Raw genomic sequence first — 21,445 nt, 5'->3', positions numbered from 1 at the left:
TCATTTTTGTCATTTTTGTGATTTTTGTGTTTTTTGTCATTTTTGTCATTTTTGTCATTTTTGTCATTTTTGTCATTTTTGTCATTTTTGTCATTTTTATCATTTTTGTCATTTTTGTCATTTTTGTCATTTTTGTCATTTTTGTCATTTTTGTCATTTTTGTCATTTTTGTCATTTTTGTCATTTTTGTCATTTTTGTCATTTTTGTCATTTTTGTCATTTTTGTCATTTTTGTAATTTTTGTCATTTTTGTAATTTTTGTCATTTTTGTAATTTTTGTCATTTTTGTCATTTTTGTCATTTTTGTCATTTTTGTCATTTTTGTCATTTTTGTCATTTTTGTCATTTTTGTCATTTTTGTCATTTTTGTCATTTTTGTCATTTTTGTCATTTTTGTCATTTTTGTCATTTTTGTCATTTTTGTCATTTTTGTCATTTTTGTCATTTTTGTCATTTTTGTCATTTTTGTCATTTTTGTCATTTTTGTCATTTTTGTCATTTTTGTCATTTTTGTCATTTTTGTCATTTTTGTCATTTTTGTCATTTTTGTCATTTTTGTCATTTTTGTCATTTTTGTCATTTTTGTCATTTTTGTCATTTTTGTCATTTTTGTCATTTTTGTCATTTTTGTCATTTTTGTCATTTTTGTCATTTTTGTCATTTTTGTCATTTTTGTCATTTTTGTCATTTTTGTCATTTTTGTCATTTTTGTCATTTTTGTCATTTTTATCATTTTTGTCATTTTTGTCATTTTTGTCATTTTTGTCATTTTTGTCATTTTTGTCATTTTTGTCATTTTTGTCATTTTTGTCATTTTTGTCATTTTTGTCATTTTTGTCATTTTTGTCATTTTTGTCATTTTTGTCATTTTTGTCATTTTTGTCATTTTTGTCATCTTTGTCATTTTTGTCATTTTTGTCATTTTTGTCATTTTTATCATTTTTGTCATTTTTGTCATTTTTGTCATTTTTGTCATTTTTGTCATTTTTGTCATTTTTGTCATTTTTGTCAATTTTGTCATTTTTGTCATTTTTGTCATTTTTGTCATTTTTGCATTTTTGTCATTTTTGTCATTTTTGTCATTTTTGTCATTTTTGTCATTTTTGTCATTTTTGTCATTTTTGTCATTTTTGTCATTTTTGTCATTTTTGTCATTTTTGTCATTTTTGTCATTTTTGTCATTTTTGTCATTTTTGTCATTTTTGTCATTTTTGTCATTTTTGTCATTTTTGTCATTTTTGTCATTTTTGTCATTTTTGTCATTTTTGTCATTTTTGTCATTTTTGTCATTTTTGTCATTTTTGTCATTTTTGTCATTTTTGTCATTTTTGTCATTTTTGTCATTTTTGTCATTTTTGTCATTTTTGTCATTTTTGTCATTTTTATCATTTTTGTCATTTTTGCATTTTTGTCATTTTTGTCATTTTTGTCATTTTTGTCATTTTTGTCATTTTTGTCATTTTTGTCATTTTTGTCATTTTTGTCATTTTTGTCATTTTTGTCATTTTTGTCATTTTTGTCATTTTTGTCATTTTTGTCATTTTTGTCATTTTTGTCATTTTTGTCATTTTTGTCATTTTTGTCATTTTTGTCATTTTTGTCATTTTTGTCATTTTTGTCATTTTTGTCATTTTTGTCATTTTTGTCATTTTTGTCATTTTTGTCATTTTTGTCATTTTTGTCATTTTTGTCATTTTTGTCATTTTTGTCATTTTTGTCATTTTTGTCATTTTTGTCATTTTTGTCATTTTTGTCATTTTTGTCATTTTTGTCATTTTTGTCATTTTTGTTATTTTTGTCATTTTTGTCATTTTTGTCATTTTTGTCATTTTTGTCATTTTTGTCATTTTTGTCATTTTTGTCAATTTTGTCATTTTTGTCATTTTTGTCATTTTTGTCATTTTTGCATTTTTGTCATTTTTGTCATTTTTGTCATTTTTGTCATTTTTGTCATTTTTGTCATTTTTGTCATTTTTGTCATTTTTGTCATTTTTGTCATTTTTGTCATTTTTGTCATTTTTGTCATTTTTGTCATTTTTGTCATTTTTGTCATTTTTGTCATTTTTGTCATTTTTGTCATTTTTGTCATTTTTGTCATTTTTGTCATTTTTGTCATTTTTGTCATTTTTGTCATTTTTGTCATTTTTGTCATTTTTGTCATTTTTGTCATTTTTGTCATTTTTGTCATTTTTGTCATTTTTGTCATTTTTGTCATTTTTGTCATTTTTGTCATTTTTGTCATTTTTGTCATTTTTGTCATTTTTGTCATTTTTGTGATTTTTGTCATTTTTGTCATTTTTGTTATTTTTGTCATTTTTGTCATTTTTATCATTTTTGTCATTTTTGTCATTTTTGTCATTTTTGTCATTTTTGTCATTTTTGTCATTTTTGTCAATTTTGTCATTTTTGTCATTTTTGTCATTTTTGTCATTTTTGCATTTTTGTCATTTTTGTCATTTTTGTCATTTTTGTCATTTTTGTCATTTTTGTCATTTTTGTCATTTTTGTCATTTTTGTCATTTTTGTCATTTTTGTCATTTTTGTCATTTTTGTCATTTTTGTCATTTTTGTCATTTTTGTCATTTTTGTCATTTTTGTCATTTTTGTCATTTTTGTCATTTTTGTCATTTTTGTCATTTTTGTCATTTTTGTCATTTTTGTCATTTTTGTCATTTTTGTCATTTTTGTCATTTTTGTCATTTTTGTCATTTTTGTCATTTTTGTCATTTTTGTCATTTTTGTCATTTTTGTCATTTTTGTCATTTTTGTCATTTTTGTCATTTTTGTCATTTTTGTCATTTTTGTCTTTTGTGTCATTTTTGTCATTTTTGTCATTTTTGTCATTTTTGTCATTTTTGTCATTTTTATCATTTTTGTCATTTTTGTCATTTTTGTCATTTTTGTCATTTTTGTCATTTTTGTCATTTTTGTCATTTTTGTCATTTTTGTCATTTTTGTCATTTTTGTCATTTTTGTCATTTTTGTCATTTTTGTCATTTTTGTCATTTTTGTCATTTTTGTCATTTTTGTCATTTTTATCATTTTTGTCATTTTTGTCATTTTTGTCATTTTTGTCATTTTTGTCATTTTTGTCATTTTTGTCATTTTTGTCATTTTTGTCATTTTTGTCATTTTTGTCATTTTTGTCATTTTTGTCATTTTTGTCATTTTTGTCATTTTTGTCATTTTTGTCTTTTGTGTCATTTTTGTCATTTTTGTCATTTTTGTCATTTTTGTCATTTTTGTCATTTTTGTCATTTTTATCATTTTTGTCATTTTTGTCATTTTTGTCATTTTTGTCATTTTTGTCATTTTTGTCATTTTTGTCATTTTTGTCATTTTTGTCATTTTTGTCATTTTTGTCATTTTTGTCATTTTTGTCATTTTTGTCATTTTTGTCATTTTTGTCATTTTTGTCATTTTTGTCATTTTTGTCATTTTTGTCATTTTTGTCATTTTTGTCATTTTTGTCATTTTTGTCATTTTTGTCATTTTTGTCATTTTTGTCATTTTTGTCATTTTTGTCATTTTTGTCATTTTTGTCATTTTTGTCATTTTTGTCATTTTTGTCATTTTTGTCATTTTTGTCATTTTTGTCATTTTTGTCATTTTTGTCATTTTTGTCATTTTTGTCATTTTTGTCATTTTTGTCATTTTTGTCATTTTTGTCATTTTTGTCATTTTTGTCATTTTTGTCATTTTTGTCATTTTTGTCATTTTTGTCATTTTTGTCATTTTTGTCATTTTTATCATTTTTGTCATTTTTGTCATTTTTGTCATTTTTGTCATTTTTGTCATTTTTGTCATTTTTGTCATTTTTGTCATTTTTGTCATTTTTGTCAATTTTGTCATTTTTGTCATTTTTGTCATTTTTGTCATTTTTGTCATTTTTGTCATTTTTGTCATTTTTGTCATTTTTGTCAATTTTGTCATTTTTGTCATTTTTGTCATTTTTGCATTTTTGTCATTTTTGTCATTTTTGTCATTTTTGTCATTTTTGTCATTTTTGTCATTTTTGTCATTTTTGTCATTTTTGTCATTTTTGTCATTTTTGTCATTTTTGTCATTTTTGTCATTTTTGTCATTTTTGTCATTTTTGTCATTTTTGTCATTTTTGTCATTTTTGTCATTTTTGTCATTTTTGTCATTTTTGTCATTTTTGTCATTTTTGTCATTTTTGTCATTTTTGTCATTTTTGTCATTTTTGTCATTTTTGTCATTTTTGTCATTTTTGTCATTTTTGTCATTTTTGTCATTTTTGTCATTTTTGTCATTTTTGTCATTTTTGTCATTTTTGTCATTTTTGTCATTTTTGTCATTTTTGTCATTTTTGTCATTTTTGTCATTTTTGTCATTTTTATCATTTTTGTCATTTTTGTCATTTTTGTCATTTTTGTCATTTTTGTCATTTTTGTCATTTTTGTCATTTTTGTCATTTTTGTCATTTTTGTCATTTTTGTCATTTTTGTTATTTTTGTCATTTTTGTCATTTTTGTCATTTTTGTCATTTTTGTCATTTTTGTCATTTTTGTCATTTTTGTCATTTTTGTCATTTTTGTCATTTTTGTCATTTTTGTCATTTTTGTCATTTTTGTCATTTTTGTCATTTTTGTCATTTTTGTCATTTTTGTCATTTTTGTCATTTTTGTCATTTTTGTCATTTTTGTCATTTTTGTCATTTTTGTCATTTTTGTCTTTTGTGTCATTTTTGTCATTTTTGTCATTTTTGTCATTTTTGTCATTTTTGTCATTTTTATCATTTTTGTCATTTTTGTCATTTTTGTCATTTTTGTCATTTTTGTCATTTTTGTCATTTTTGTCATTTTTGTCATTTTTGTCATTTTTGTCATTTTTGTCATTTTTGTCATTTTTGTCATTTTTGTCATTTTTGTCATTTTTGTCATTTTTGTCATTTTTGTCATTTTTATCATTTTTGTCATTTTTGTCATTTTTGTCATTTTTGTCATTTTTGTCATTTTTGTCATTTTTGTCATTTTTGTCATTTTTGTCATTTTTGTCATTTTTGTCATTTTTGTCATTTTTGTCATTTTTGTCATTTTTGTCATTTTTGTCATTTTTGTCATTTTTATCATTTTTGTCATTTTTGTCATTTTTGTCATTTTTGTCATTTTTGTCATTTTTGTCATTTTTGTCATTTTTATCATTTTTGTCATTTTTGTCATTTTTGTCATTTTTGTCATTTTTGTCATTTTTGTCATTTTTGTCATTTTTGTCATTTTTGTCATTTTTGTCATTTTTGTCATTTTTGTCATTTTTGTTATTTTTGTCATTTTTGTCATTTTTGTCATTTTTGTCATTTTTGTCATTTTTGTCATTTTTGTCATTTTTGTCATTTTTGTCATTTTTGTCATTTTTGTCATTTTTGTCATTTTTGTCATTTTTGTCATTTTTGTCATTTTTGTCATTTTTGTCATTTTTGTCATTTTTGTCATTTTTGTCATTTTTGTCATTTTTGTCATTTTTGTCATTTTTGTCATTTTTGTCATTTTTGTCATTTTTGTCATTTTTGTCATTTTTGTCATTTTTGTTATTTTTGTCTTTTGTGTCATTTTTGTCATTTTTGTCATTTTTGTCATTTTTGTCATTTTTGTCATTTTTGTCATTTTTATCATTTTTGTCATTTTTGTCATTTTTGTCATTTTTGTCATTTTTGTCATTTTTGTCATTTTTGTCATTTTTGTCATTTTTGTCATTTTTGTCATTTTTGTCATTTTTGTCATTTTTGTCATTTTTGTCATTTTTGTCATTTTTGTCATTTTTATCATTTTTGTCATTTTTGTCATTTTTGTCATTTTTGTCATTTTTGTCATTTTTGTCATTTTTGTCATTTTTGTCATTTTTGTCATTTTTGTCATTTTTGTCATTTTTGTCATTTTTGTCATTTTTGTCATTTTTGTCATTTTTGTCATTTTTGTCATTTTTGTCATTTTTGTCATTTTTGTCATTTTTGTCATTTTTGTCATTTTTGTCATTTTTGTCATTTTTGTCATTTTTGTCATTTTTATCATTTTTGTCATTTTTGTCATTTTTGTCATTTTTGTCATTTTTGTCATTTTTGTCATTTTTGTCATTTTTGTCATTTTTGTCATTTTTGTCATTTTTGTCATTTTTGTCATTTTTGTCATTTTTGTCATTTTTGTCATTTTTGTCATTTTTGTCATTTTTGTCATTTTTGTCATTTTTGTCATTTTTGTCATTTTTGTCATTTTTGTCATTTTTGTCATTTTTGTCATTTTTGTCATTTTTGTCATTTTTGTCATTTTTGTCATTTTTGTTATTTTTGTCATTTTTGTCATTTTTGTCATTTTTGTCATTTTTGTCATTTTTGTCATTTTTGTCATTTTTGTCATTTTTGTCATTTTTGTCATTTTTGTCATTTTTGTCATTTTTGTCTTTTGTGTCATTTTTATCATTTTTGTCATTTTTGTCATTTTTGTCATTTTTGTCATTTTTGTCATTTTTGTCATTTTTGTCATTTTTGTCATTTTTGTCATTTTTGTCTTTTGTGTCATTTTTGTCATTTTTGTCATTTTTGTCATTTTTGTCATTTTGTCATTTTTGTCATTTTTGTCATTTTTGTCATTTTTGTCATTTTTGTCATTTTTGTCATTTTTGTCATTTTTGTCATTTTTGTCATTTTTGTCATTTTTGTCATTTTTGTCATTTTTGTCATTTTTGTCATTTTTGTCATTTTTGTCATTTTTGTCATTTTTGTCATTTTTGTCATTTTTGTCATTTTTGTCATTTTTGTCATTTTTGTCATTTTTGTCATTTTTGTCATTTTTGTCATTTTTGTGATTTTTGTGTTTTTTGTCATTTTTGTCATTTTTGTCATTTTTGACATTTTTGTCATTTTTGTCATTTTTGTCATTTTTGTCATTTTTGTCATTTTTGTCATTTTTGTCATTTTTGTCATTTTTGTCATTTTTGTCATTTTTGTCATTTTTGTCATTTTTGTCATTTTTGTCATTTTTGTCATTTTTGTCATTTTTGTCATTTTTGTCATTTTTGTCATTTTTGTCTTTTGTCATTTTTGTAATTTTTATAAGTTTTGTCATTTTTGTCATTTTACTTTGATTTTGCAGTTGTTCACTTTTTTCTACTTTTCTTGTTTCTGACTTTTTTTCTACCTTCTGAAAGTGACATCTTCCAGTTTAATAGAAAATCATTCTGCCAGTTATAGTCAAGACACCTTTTCCCTTTTCAGCAGGATGGGGAATGAAATGGAAGAAACGTTTCAAGCTCTGGATGGAATTTATCCGAGAACTCTTTTGTGTGTCTACGGTTTACATGTCCTGAGCTTTCGACAAACATAGAAACATCGAGGCGTTACGGATTCTGCTATAAAACTTTTCCACGTTTTCCACAGATCTGATCCCGCTTCTTTTATCCTTGAGGTTTATGTCTAGGAAAATCGATGAATGGTTTTCAAAGACAATTTTCCCGAAAGTTTGGATAACGTGCCACTGTTGATGTCGTTACTACCAGGTCCTGTCAATACCCTTTGGACAACTTTTCTATGTTTTTTCTGAGCTTTCAATTTCATTCCTTCCGAAAATGGCAGCAAAATGTTTAGTATTTTAGCTGAGAACGTTAAGGGAATGAAGAAAAAATCATTTACCCTCTAAATTAGCCCCACAAAAATTGTTTCAGAGTAATGTTTTAAGCTATGATGCTTGGTTTACTTATCTTCATTAATTTGAACTTCCACCATAGACCACCAGAGACATCGTTGCCATTGGACACACGTGAGAAACCACACAGACAGGACAGTTGCCATGCTGACATCATCTCTCCGATTTCCCCTCCCTGGTTGATCAGGGCAACCTGTTGCTAACGAACAGGTTGCTTGCCGTTTTCCCTGTTGCTTCCACAGATGGGATATAAGAATTGGTGCGGCAGCGTGGTTTGGGAAAATCTATGGTCATGCGCATTGCGCGGCTTGTGGAAAGCATTTCCACATGGGAATGAACGCAACCAGATATAGTATTTTTCAGAATGTGTTCATTCACTACGTTATTGACAAACTACAATTTGTTGCATTGTCGAATTTTCACATTTGTTATGCAGAGGTCTGAGGTTTGATGAATATCAACTGAAACAATGAAACATCAATAAAATGATCTTGTATATGAATTATTTGAAGTATTTTAATTATTTGACATCAGACAATGTTTTTAAACAAAAGATTAACTGGATCGGTTTAAAACTATTATAACTTGTCGGTTATAACTATTTAAAAAAAAAATTGTAAATAAGCTTCCAATTGAAAGATCAGAACTGGAAATCGATGGTTATAGTTCTTTTTTTTTTAGAGAAAAGCAAATCATGATAGCATGATTTCTAATATTGCTAAAGAATGAGTTTAAGGGTCTAACGGGTAAAAAAACACCATTTTCACGATTTTTTTCTAGAGCTATTGTTCAAACAAATGTATTCAAATTTTTTTGCATTATACAAAGCATTGTTAAAAGAACATTTAGTAATTTTTTCGTAGAAAAATATTGAAAAATGAGCCGGTGACGGAGCACTTTCGAGGATGCCTTTTAGAAAACAGGATTTGCGATCTCAGCACAGAATCATCTGAAGTCAAAAAATCAGAGCAAAATATTTTTAATAAATATTTTTCTGGACCTCAACGATTTTATTTAACTTAAAAAAATGTATGAAATGTTTGTGGCTGTTTTAAGTAAAAACTACGATTTTTCACGAAAAAATCCGCCATTTTTTATCTGTAAAATCTCCCCAAAGTAAAAAAAAAAAAAGGAAATCGTTGAGGTCTGGTATTTTATATGTAGAAAATATGTTCCAAATTTGAAAAGAGTTGGTGAAGTAGTTTTCAAATGACGATGTCCACTGACTTTAAAAATGTGCTATTGAGAAAAAAGCGCTTGAAGTTTCTGCTGCCGAATTCTTGCTGTGTTAGATACGAGGAGATAAAGGCCTATAATTTCTACAGTTTTGCTTCGATTGACTTGAAAATTTGACAGAACATTTTTGAAATGTTTTACAATAAGAAAAAAAATCGATTTTTAAAAGTGTTAGACCCTACTCCCCCCTTAACGAATTTTAACATTTGTTATGCGGAGATCTGAGATTTGATGTAAGTCAACTGAAACAATGAAACATCAATGAAATGAACTTGTTATTAAATTATTTGACAACAGAAAACGTTTTTGAACAAAAGACGAACTTGATTGGATAAAAACTATTTTTACTTATCGGATTATAACAAAGCAAAAAAAAAATCGTAAATAAGCAACCAGTCAAAAGACCAGAACTGGAAATCGATGGTGTTAAAAAGTTCTTTTTTTTTAGAGAAAACCGAATCATAATCGCATGGTTATGTACGAAAATATCTAATATCGCTAAGGAATGAGTTTAAATTACCTATTTTTTTTTTATCTTTGAAAAATAAAATTTAGGATGAGTGAGCCTAATTTGTACCTAGAGCCTTCTTTGGTCCTAAAATTCCAAAAAATCGCATTTCATTTCGCTGGCAAAGGGTTAAGACACTCCTATGCAAACAAAAAACTCATACTCTTCCTCAATCCTATCATACCGTTTTTGCTATAATGCTGTAATTCTAATAAAAATTTCAACGTTTTTATAAGTGTAACTTCAGTTTTGTGTAAAAACAGACAGCTCAGTTAGTGGGGCGCATTTTGAGAAATCAGAGCGAATAAGAAAAAAATACATTTAACTTTCCAAGCCAAAGTTTAAAAGGAAACCACAATCAACCCCAAAGACGTTGTTGATTGATATTATCAACAGTAAATAGTTATAAATCTGGAGCTTATTTAGCGAAGCGCATTTAATAGATTTTCAAGAAAATATCTCATTCTCCCAACTATATAAAATTGTTATTTACACCCTGTGTTGTTATTTAGACGATGAGCCCAACAAATCAACTTTCACGCAAAAATAAATTCGAGTAATGTTTTCAAAAAAAAAACTATAAGAGTGTCCGTTTCCCGGCCACTTTTGCGTTCCCGGGAATCTAGAAATCTGAGCATCCTTTTCCCAGGAATTCCGGGAAAAAAGTTAAAATAATATAACCTCTTTGTCAGAACATGAAATCATATATATATATATATATATTTTTTTGTTTCGATTATAGTCGTTTTACCATCTTTATGGCATTCGCGACTTTATCAACGTTGCAGTTGGCGGATAGTTATTGAAAAACTTATCCGATACAACTGTGTTCGATGTTTTACTCTTGGGCTCGAACTCGCGGACATCGGCTCAGGAGACAACAGACTTGCCAACTGAGCTATATCACAAGCCCTGTAAAATCATATGTTTATGGTATTTTCACATGTTCACCCTATATCAGTATCATCAAACATTTACATTTTTTTAATCATTCAAACACTAGAACATTTGATTTTTATTTCATTTTTTTGGAATTTTTAAAAGAGTATCCATCGTTAAACAAATTTTAACTTCCTTTTAAATTCATGCTGTGAAGGGTTAAAGCACCTAATGGTTTAATTACAAGCTATGAGTTTTTAAATTTTTTTTTTTTGGCTTTTTACGGGCTGAGATACTAATAAAACAACATTTCGTTTAAAATTCCCGATGTTTCGATCATTTTGAAGTATTTCTCATGGGAAGACCTCAAAAAATGATCAGAACGTCTGCTATTTCAAATAAAAAGTTGTTTGATTAGAATCTCAGACCGTAAAATACCAAAAATAACAGATTTTTAATTGGAATTATTTATCGTTTTTCATGTTTAAAACTTAGTTAAAAGACGAACGAAACCATACTTTTATATCAATGTTTCAACAATTTTTTTGTGCAAATATTTATGGATTTTGGTTATCACCAGATACGAGGGTGTGAAATAGGTGATTTAAAAGTTTAAAGACAAGAAAAAGTCGCTTTTGGCAAATGGTTACCGTGAGAGTAAAAAGTTATGAAGCGAAGGAGTTCTTCAAGTTTTAGAAGCTTATGTACAGAATATCTGACTTTGTATCTACAGGAGAGAATTTGGATACTTGATCCCCGGGGATACTTAATTCCTTAGCGATATTTCGTAAGTGAAAAGTTTTTCAAAGCTCAAATGTTCTAGAAATATGTGCCAAAACAGCAAAACAACTATGCTATAATAGACTGAGTCGATTTGGGGTCATTTTAGAATTTCTCAAACCCTGGGGTCTTAAAAGCTTCGTTTTGGTCCAAAACTCATCCATGATTTTTTGCAGATTTTTTAAGTAACGTTTACATGAGTAAATTTGAACTTTTAGGTTTGTATGGGAAGATTGAATATTGTGTACTGAAAAATCAACATCATTTTTGTTTCTTCTGTGGAACCAAGCCTGCTAATGGATTCTGTGCCAATTTATAAATTTCTTACAGGAAATTTTCCGATGAACAACTTTTTCGAATATCATAACTGCGTATCTTTTTAGACAAAAAAGTTATTAGCTGTTCAACAGGTGTATGTCTTTTGGCATTGATAAACGATAAATTCAGTTGACACCACTGCTGGGTGCCTAGCAAAGTATTGCGAGACCACTTTTCAACCCATACTTCGTGGGACACAACCCAAGTAACATTTAAAGTTTTATAGCAGCCTACTAGATAAAGTTTTGGTTTTATAAGGGCTTGAGGAGTCCAATAAAACTATCGGTGTTACTTGGGAAGCAGTGGTGTCAATTGAATTCATGGTTTACCAATCCAAAAAGACATACACCTGTTGAACAGCTAATAACTTTTTTGTCTAAAAAGATACGAAGTGATGGTATTCGGCAAAGTTGTTCAGCGGAAAATTTCCTTGAAGGAATTTATAAATTGGCACAAAAACCATTCGCAAGCTCGGTTCCACAGAAGAAACAAAAATGATGTTGATTTTTCAGTACAAAATATTCAATCTTCCCATACAAACCTAAAAGTTCAAATTTATTCATGTAAACGTTACTTAAAAATTCTGCAAAAAATCATGGTTGAGTTTTGGACCAAAACAAAGCTTTTAAGACCTCAGGGTTTAAGAAATTCAAAAATGACCCCAAATCGACTCAGTCTAATGCTATAAGCTCAATAAAATTAAAAAATTAACTTTTCAAGTTATTGCATTTTGTTTAAAAAAATTCATAATATGTTACTTGAAGATCTATTTTCTTCCATTTTAAATGTTTCTTACATGAAAAAATGATTATTAAAATATTAAGTTATGTTAATTGTTAGAGCATAAAATGAACCTTACAATGCTATATTTTCTAAGCAATGTAAACTTTCAATTATTCATCAGAAAAAGTTTTCTAGAATGTTTATCGTGGGTTCAATTGATCCCAAGAGTTCATTAAAGTATTATTTCGTTTTACTAGATCGAGATCATTTTAAAGTACGGATTTACTTATTTTAAAATAAATATACCATAAATTTATTTTTTTCCAAATTATTAAAATTAGAAAATAGCTCCTTGAAGTATGCAGTGATTGTAGAATTGAAGATACAATTTTGAATACTCTTTTTCTGGCGTTTATAAATTGTGAAATGAGAATTAATGTGGATCAAAACAGTCAATGAAAATTTTATCTTTTGGTTTTGTTTAATTTTTTTCAAAGGTTAGGGCACCTTGAATAAAATATCACGTCTCCTTAAATAAGGGATCAATTTTCCCTTAACTTTGAAAATGTCACAATTTTTATATCCACCAGAATGCTTCTGGTTCGTCAATGAGATCAAGTATCTTTCTTTTTTTTTTGGAGCATAGAAATTTAAATTTTATGCTGTAGGAAAATGCAAAAGACGACGAGTTGCTAAGTTTTTCTAGAAAGATATGATGGAAACAAAAACAGGGATCAAGTATACCCATTCTCCCCTATCATTAGCTGCAGGTTAAGCTCAATTTTATTGGCTCAGAAATTCTCAGGATTGTACAATTGTTTCCCGAAATTCGGAAATTCCTAAAATCGAGAATCGATACTCTACTCTAAAGGTATTATGTAGTATTGTATTGATTAACTATTTGCTATTCTTCCTAACACAATTTCACAATTGTTTTCTGATTTGACTAGTTTACATACGAATGTAAAAAAAGATATTAATAAAATTTAATTTCATATGATTTACATATAACTCATAGAAAATATAAAATTATTAAGTTCATGAAAAAAATATCACTAACGCTAAAGTAAGGAGAGAGTGTATTTTGGATTCACGAACATTTTCCAACCAACAATGATAGATATGTTCTTATGTTATGATTTGCCAAAATGTAAAAAAAAAGTCGGTTACTTTTTCTCCGGACATAAGATGCGAGAAATTTTTACTGGTTTTTGTCCTCTTTTTTGGCAACTAAGAGTTAATTTTACCAGCGGCTTTGACATAGTGGTTAGAGTTCATGTCATCTACGCCATGGTTTATGAGAACTAATCCTGGTCTCGGCATACAAGTTACACTTTCTGTGGTCTTGTGGTTTAAGCATTTGTGAGATGAAAGCCATCATGACTTCGAAAGATGTACGCATAGAGTTAAGGAAAGAAGATCTCTTCGAAGAAAAGTGAAGTTTCAAAGAGATCCTATAAAGCATGGATCACGATGAATCTGGATGCACTGTTCATTATACCATAGCACTCCTAGTTGTCGGATCTTGAATGGTTTGACAGTACTTTGTTCGGAAATGTTTCCTCTCTCAGTGCTCAAAATTTCATCACCTTTTTTTTTGTTCCAAAAAAGTTACACGTGATGGAAGCCACGAGACGAAAATGAATTTTGGACACCCACGTCAAAAACCCGACGTGGTCGGGTTTAAAAATCGCGAAATCTGTAAAGATGGACATATCGACCGTGTGCAGCGTTCTTAAACGTTTCCGTGAGATGTAAACTATCGATTGGCAGGCTCATACCAAACGTTATAGCGGACCTAAGGATCAAAACTGCATTTGAAGGTGTTGAGAACGATCAAGCTAAACCCAGGGCAGTCTGACTATGACATCGTCAAGAAATTCCGGTGCACCTTCAGAAGGATTCGTCTGCGCGAAGGAATACAATACTATCGGGCCAATAAGCGACCAAACCGGACATTGAGGAAGAATGTAGAAGCCAAAGGACGAGCCCGGAAGTTATACAACAAGATTCCAACGAAGTACGACGGATGCATCCTCATGGATGATGAAACGTACGTGAAGATGGATTTTGGGCGGCTTCCTGGCCAAAAGTTTTACAAAGCCACTGGTCGGAGTGATGTCGCCGCCAAGTTCAAATTCGTTTTTGCCGATAAGTTGGCAAGAAAGTAGCAAGGTATTTGTAGCTGCGGACGAAAAACCCCGGTTTTTGTGAAACACAGGACCATGGACTCCAAAATGAACTATTAGATCTAACAAAGGACCAGTTAAGTTTTCGACAGATTTGGCAGGCTGCTACTACAGCAAAGAGGTACTACAGTGGTATCGGGACAACGGGTGGATTTTGTCGAAAAGGACATCAACTCACTCAACTGCCCTCAATTCCGCCCTGTCGAAAATTTTTGGACAATTGTCAAGCAGAAGATGAAGAAGAATAGTAGGACGACAGAGATGAAGAGATTGTGGGACAAAATGGCCGCTGAGGTCAGCGAATAGGGTGTCCAAACTATGATGAGTGGTACTCGACGAAAAGTTCGAAATTTCATCAAAACAACATCGGAATATTTTTTTCATTGTTTTTCCTTTAAAGTGCGATAAAAACCCTATATTTTAAGTACAAAATATTTTAAATTTGTTTACATAGCTCTGAGATAGACCCATTTCAATGCATCCAGATTCATCGTGATCCATGCTTTATGTGTGTGTTCGGTTTTTAAATGTCTCTTAACTTGTACGATGCTATTTACAACCAACGCTTTATAAAGTATGAAATTTGGAAATTGAATTAAATTGGTTATCTTTAAAAAAAAAAAGCTGAATCATTTGAATTCATATAAACGCATTTTTCAAAGGAATAAAGAAAGGGGTAGAGTAACACGGAGACCATTCAGATTAATATATAAAATAGCTATTATTGTTTATCAGGACATCATCCCTGATTTTAAATCCTTCAAGTTATTGCGGTTATATAAATAAGATAAATTTGCATTATTTTATTAATCAAAAATCTAAAATAAAATAAAATTGCTTTAAACTTAACTTGAAAAATGTTATAGTTAAGCTCTATAAATACCACTATCTGGGAACATGATATGTCTAACATAAAAAATATTTAATACATAAATTACCTAACATTAACTCAAACTGCACCACGAAGCAATACAAACACCCACAATGATTTTATATACAAAAAATTTTAATCCCGATCGATTTCTTGGAAACTGATCCCGTAAACTCAAACAGCAAAAACTTTAGCATAATATATTAAAGACATTTTTAACTTTTTGAAACCATTTTTACGAACTAAAACTGTTAAAATATTTTTTGAATGGATGAAAAATAATACATTCAACAATTTAAAAAAAAGTAAATAAAAATTTTTTACAAGATTTATCAAAAATTGTATTGAGATGGTCACTAGCGTTGGCATAAATTTAATCACTCGACCACCTACGATTACTAGTTTTCAGGGAGCTCATCTCAAAATGTGCAGTTTTTTTTATTATTTTGGAACCACACACTTCAAATCCTTCTGTGATATTAATGGAATGGGAAATGATGCAGAGGATCTGCAGAAAATCGTCCTCCATCGAGGCGACCGACTAGGTACTAGAATTAGCAGCGAACATTTATGAAGGACCGCAACCGAGAGAAAACTCACCTGTGGGACGATCCAACCCTTTAGGGTATTAAAAAATCCATTCGCGAAAATTCACAGCTTTCGATAATGATGCCAGCAAATTCCATCATAATGCTCTTGAAACTAATTAATCTGTACCAACCTATGCAGGATGTGCGAACGGCTGATGACGATGATGATGCCCGGTCAGCCGTGGTCTTGGTGAGGTTGAATGAAGTTGGATGTTGGTGAGCAAACTCCTCGCTCGATGGGATTTGTGAAGCAACGTTCGACGAACATTATGATACGTTCCGAAAAGCTTTACATCGCGGATTATGGCATGGTGATGTGAAAAATCCCATGAACTTGTTTCACGAGCTCATGCTTTAGTACCTCGGGTTGAAGGTAATCAAGTTTTGCTTTATTTTGTATGCAGAGTTTCCAATTTCAACATTACGCAGAATAGAACGGAGCCAATCCCGTTCCACATTTACTTAAAAAAAAAACAATTTTCAATCATATTCGAAACATCTGGAACCATCGATAAGCGAAACGAAATTTCTACGGTTTGTTGAATGAAAACATATGAAAGCCAAAATAACGTTCGTTTCCCCGAATAAATGATAACCTTTCCTTCAATTCAATAATTGACGTAATCTCATCAATCATTCCTCCAATCAGTGCCGGATTCTTTTTGGACGGCATTTATCAAACAAAACCAAACGCGAAAGCAATCAGCAATGGTATGGAGAAGATCAAAAAAAGGAAAATCCCTAGCCCCAAAATTATTATCGCTCGCTGTCACATTGACCTCGTGAAGGGACTCTCGGAATTCGTTCTGATAATTTTTGATAACTGACAAAACGTCCGGAGCCAAATTAAAAAAGAGAAACGACCACACACCCACCAAAAAACATCATCCATCTGTGCCGCATGCATTTCCATGGATTCCAATCCGATTGATGTTCTTTGCGAGTTTAATTTGCTTTTCAAACCAATTCAATGCCTTCAATGTTGTTATAATAATGGATTTCTAATTTTGACAAGAATTGATGTAAATGGATGAAGACAGCTTTGATTCTTAGAAACATTGATCTGATAAATTTGATAAAACAGTGTAAACTTGATGGTTTGTTGATTTCATTGAGTGCTATTCAATAAGGAAGGTAACTTGTGTTTGAAATTAACAATTTCAGAATATTTGAGCTGAATATGCTCGTATAATTGTTCTGGTGCAATTATTCTATTAAAATGAAGTGAAATTTAATTTTAAATGCAAATTTGTTTAAAAAAAAACTTCACCTTAAAAATAATTGAAAGGCGCTAACAGGCGACAAGGAAATGCCGACTAAAGTAATACAAGAATTTAAACGAAAATGAAATTAAAACAAAGACATTAAGGGACCCGAATATCAAAAACATTCTTGATAGAATAAAAAAAACTTAAAAAATTATGAACACAACTTTTAAGGAATATAATTTTGAAAATTAATTTTAAATCGAATATATTAAATTGACTTCTTTAGGCTTTTCTAAAACTAACTCTGGCAACGCAATTATCATTTGTATATATTCAATCCAAATTAATTTTTTCGGCCTTCTAAATGTCAATCAAATGTATATGTCTGTGGCAAAAAGGTGAACGCAAAGTCGATTATTGCTTTCCCAAAAAAACTCGACATTCTGTAATATCCTCATACATATAAAACTGAAGCTGGTTTGTTGTTCCATTATCGTCTGAAAACGAATTATTAGTTTGACAAGAAATTTCGAACCTGGAGGAACACTTGTCTCGCAAATAAAAAGCAAGTAGATGCTTTGTATGTGGACTTTGCGAAGGCATTCGATCGGCTTCCCCACAAGCTCCTGATCGATAAACTAGAAAAGATGGGATTCCCAACTTGGATCGTAAAATGGCTCGAATCGTATCTTCATGACAGAACTGCATTTGTTCGACAGGGTCACATCAAATCCCGAAACTTTACTGTTCCCTCTGGAGTTCCTCAAGGGAGTCATCTGGGTCCACTACTTTTCAACTTGTTTATGAATGATCTTTGTGATATAATTGATTCTGAATGAGTATTCTACGCTGACGATCTAAAAATGTACCGCTCAATATCACAATATTCAGACTGTTTGTTACTGCAGCAGGATCTCGATAAACTTATGTGCTGGTGCCAAGTAAATGCGATGGAATTTAATCTGAAAAAAATGTAAGCTTATAACGTTCACTAGAAGCAGAGTTGAGATCGCACATCTTTACACAGCTGATAACACGGTACTTCAGAAAGTTGAATCCATTCGGGATTTGGGTGTGATTGTGGATAAGTCTCTAAATTTCAAGGAACATCTTGCTGTAACCATAGCGAAGGCTAAAACAGTGCTGGGATTTCTGGTAAGAAACACCAAAGGATTCACCGATATCACCACTCTGAAGGCATTGTACTGCTCGCTCGTCCGCTGTGGTTTGGAGTACAACATACAAGTTTGGGCACCAAACTCAATCGGCGGTATGAAACTTCTCGAATCAGTCCAGAAGCGGTTTTTAAGGTACGCACTCCCTAATCTACCATGGAATGAACCTCAGAGACTTCCACCTTACCATGACCGATGTGGGATCCTGAACATCGAACCGATCGGCTCACGAATAATACTTCTTCGTCGCCTGTTTATATTCGACATCATATCCGGAAATATAGACAGTGCTAATCTCGTCGAAATGATACCGTATCATGTCCCATCTCGCATAAGCATAGATTAAGAAATCAGTCTGAATGATATTAAGTTATCGAAGACCGTGAACAATAAATAAAAAATAAAATCAACTAGGAATGTGACGAAAATCGGAAATTTGTGAAATTTCAAATTTTGACATTTTCTCTAAATAAGAGTGATCCAAATCACCCGAATTTTCAAAACCTAACAAATTGCATGTTTAAATTGATCCAAGGCCTTGCACAAGGTTCCATGCAAAATCTGAGCCAGACTTGACTACAAGAAGGGGTCACGCAAAAAGTCTACCCGTTCACGGAGAAAAAAGTATAGGATTTTTAACAATAATCTTCTTATATTCAATTATACATCTGATTGATTCTCGACCAACTATAATTATGAAAATTTCAACAATACATATAATAAAAAAATCTGATTGAATTTTAACATTTTAACAACTACATTCAACTATGGTTGGATGATTAATTTTGTGCATTCAACTATAAATATAATAGATTCAACTATAATGTAGGATTGATGTCATTCATTCAACAATAATTAAACTAGATTCAACTATTCTTATATGATTGATTCTATTATAAATATGATAGACTAAACTTTAAATATATGATTGATTTGATTTTAAATATAAAACTTTATTAATATTATTGCTTTAATAATAAATATGATAGATTCAATTTTATTTCTATGATTGAATCAATGAAGTTAACTTTAAATATTGTAAATTCAAATTCTGTTTATATTGGAATTTATCATATCTTTGAATGTTTTTTTTCATAATAATTTTATTACTACGTTTTATTTTTTTAAATATAATATTTCAGCATTTTGCATCTAGTTTGTTTTAGCCGCCATGATACTAGAAAAGCTGACCGGAATCCCGATATCCATATCCTGGTTTCTCCGTTGTTGTTGTTGTTCTTTTTCCATATTTGTGCATGGTTGCCTAGAAAATTGTGCGTCTTCACTTATCAGTCCGGGAAGACGTCTTTAAAAATCCGTGCTTCTGCACCCGGCGAAGATTGATCTTGTGGGAGAAAAAATCACTCAATATCATGACATCAATCTATCATACGCTGACTTACCATAATGCTAGTTTCCTGTGGGATCCTGACAGGATCATGTAGAGGAACGTCGAGACCCCCGTCGATTTCACGGTCAGCCAGACCTTTCCCAATTCTAGGAATTGTCGGCTTAATACACAACCTATCATATTTACAGTTGAATCAATTTTACCACTGCAGTTCAATCTTTCATATTTATAGTTTAATGTTGGAGATCAACCAGAATTTTACAGTTGAATCTATAACATTCGTAGTTGAATAGCTAAAATCAATCATACAATGGTAGTTGAATTTATCATATTTACAGTTGAATCAATTATACCACTTTAATTGAATCTATCATATTTATAGTTAAGTGTGAGACGTCAACCAAGAATGTAAAGTTGAATCTATTATATTTATAGTTGAATGCCTAAAATCAATCATACAAATGTAGTTGAATCTATCATATGAACAATTGAATCAATTATACTATTACACTTGAATTCATTACATTCGTATCATCAATTTGTAGTTGAGCCTATTTTATTTATAGTTGGATGCAAAAAATCAACTAAGTTTTGATGATTGGTATAACCAGCTGAAATAATTAGAACAACTGTGGTCTTGTTCTGCGAGTAGATGAACTAAAATGGTTTTCGTGAGACTTATAAAACTGTGATATTTTGATATTTAAAGGAGACTTGATCCTTTAAGCTTATGCAAAAATCATGCAAAATCTAAAGATGTCAGACAAAAAGAGTTCTAATAGTTTGTCTTCTACCCTATATTCATTGCGTACTTAAAGGCGCAATTTTATAAATTTTAGAGAAAAGCAATTTTTTAAGTCATTTTTAATAGAAAATTTTTGATTAAATATTAATCATTGGAAAAAATTAATAATTGTGTACTTAACAAAAATCAACACTCTTTCAGAAGAAAAATATATCTGTTTGGACACGAGGGATCAACTGAACCAATAATACTCACCTTGAGGAAGACGCTCATTTAACCATATAAAACAGCTTTAATATGTAACTTCCATCATTGTTTCGTTTTCAAACACTGAAAAAAGTCTTTTTCTAACTGGATTATTCTGGAAAAAGTAGATAAAAACGTATAAAAATGCATTTTAAAAAAATTTGCCGAAAGCTGAAAATCAGTCACTGTAAGCAACATTATTCGGGGCACGATGAGCGTTTTCTGCCGTGGAATCTAGCAGCTAATTTCACTCGATGAAGTCAACAAAATAATAGAGCTACAGCTTGACTCGTTTCGTCTGAAGATTTGGCCTATTGGTTAGATGTCGGAGAGGTAATCAGAAGGCTCGAGTTCGATTCCTGTTCGAGGTAATTTTTTTTTTCATTTACAAATCATGATCGATGCATTCTACTCTAAACGGTGAGGCTTAGTTCCATCAAACAAAGTAATACTAAAATAATTTATGACTTTTTGTAGAATACAAGCAATTGACACACACACTCATACATTATGTTTTTGGTGCATTGCATCACCCGCCAAGATGATAGTCATGACATGCAACAATCAAAATAATCGATCATGAGTGGTGAATGAAAAAAAAAATCTCCACGAACAGGAATCTAACTCGAGCCTACTGATTACCTCTCCAACATCTAACCAATAGGCCAAATCGTCAGATGTAAACTAGTGCAGCTGTTGCTCTATCATTCAATTGACTACATCGAGTTGAATTCGCTGCTGCATGCTACGGCAAAAAACGCTCATCGTGCCCCGATTAATTGTGCTCTGTTCGCCCCGGGTCAACAAATTAAAGTAAAGACGCGTTTTAAAACATATTTTAGGGAAAAATCAAAAAATTAATGATTGTGAAAATTGAGGAACAATGTAAACAATGTGTAAATCATGTTGCAGTGCGTCATTATAGATTAAGATGAATCAAAGATAACAAACGCTTATTTCCTGGTGCTTAA

The sequence above is a fragment of the Uranotaenia lowii genome, chromosome 3, assembly GCF_029784155.1.
Source record: "Uranotaenia lowii strain MFRU-FL chromosome 3, ASM2978415v1, whole genome shotgun sequence".
Lineage (NCBI taxonomy): Eukaryota > Metazoa > Arthropoda > Insecta > Diptera > Culicidae > Uranotaenia > Uranotaenia lowii.
The sequence above is the reverse complement of the archived record's forward strand: the minus strand, read 5'-3'. Positions refer to the sequence as shown.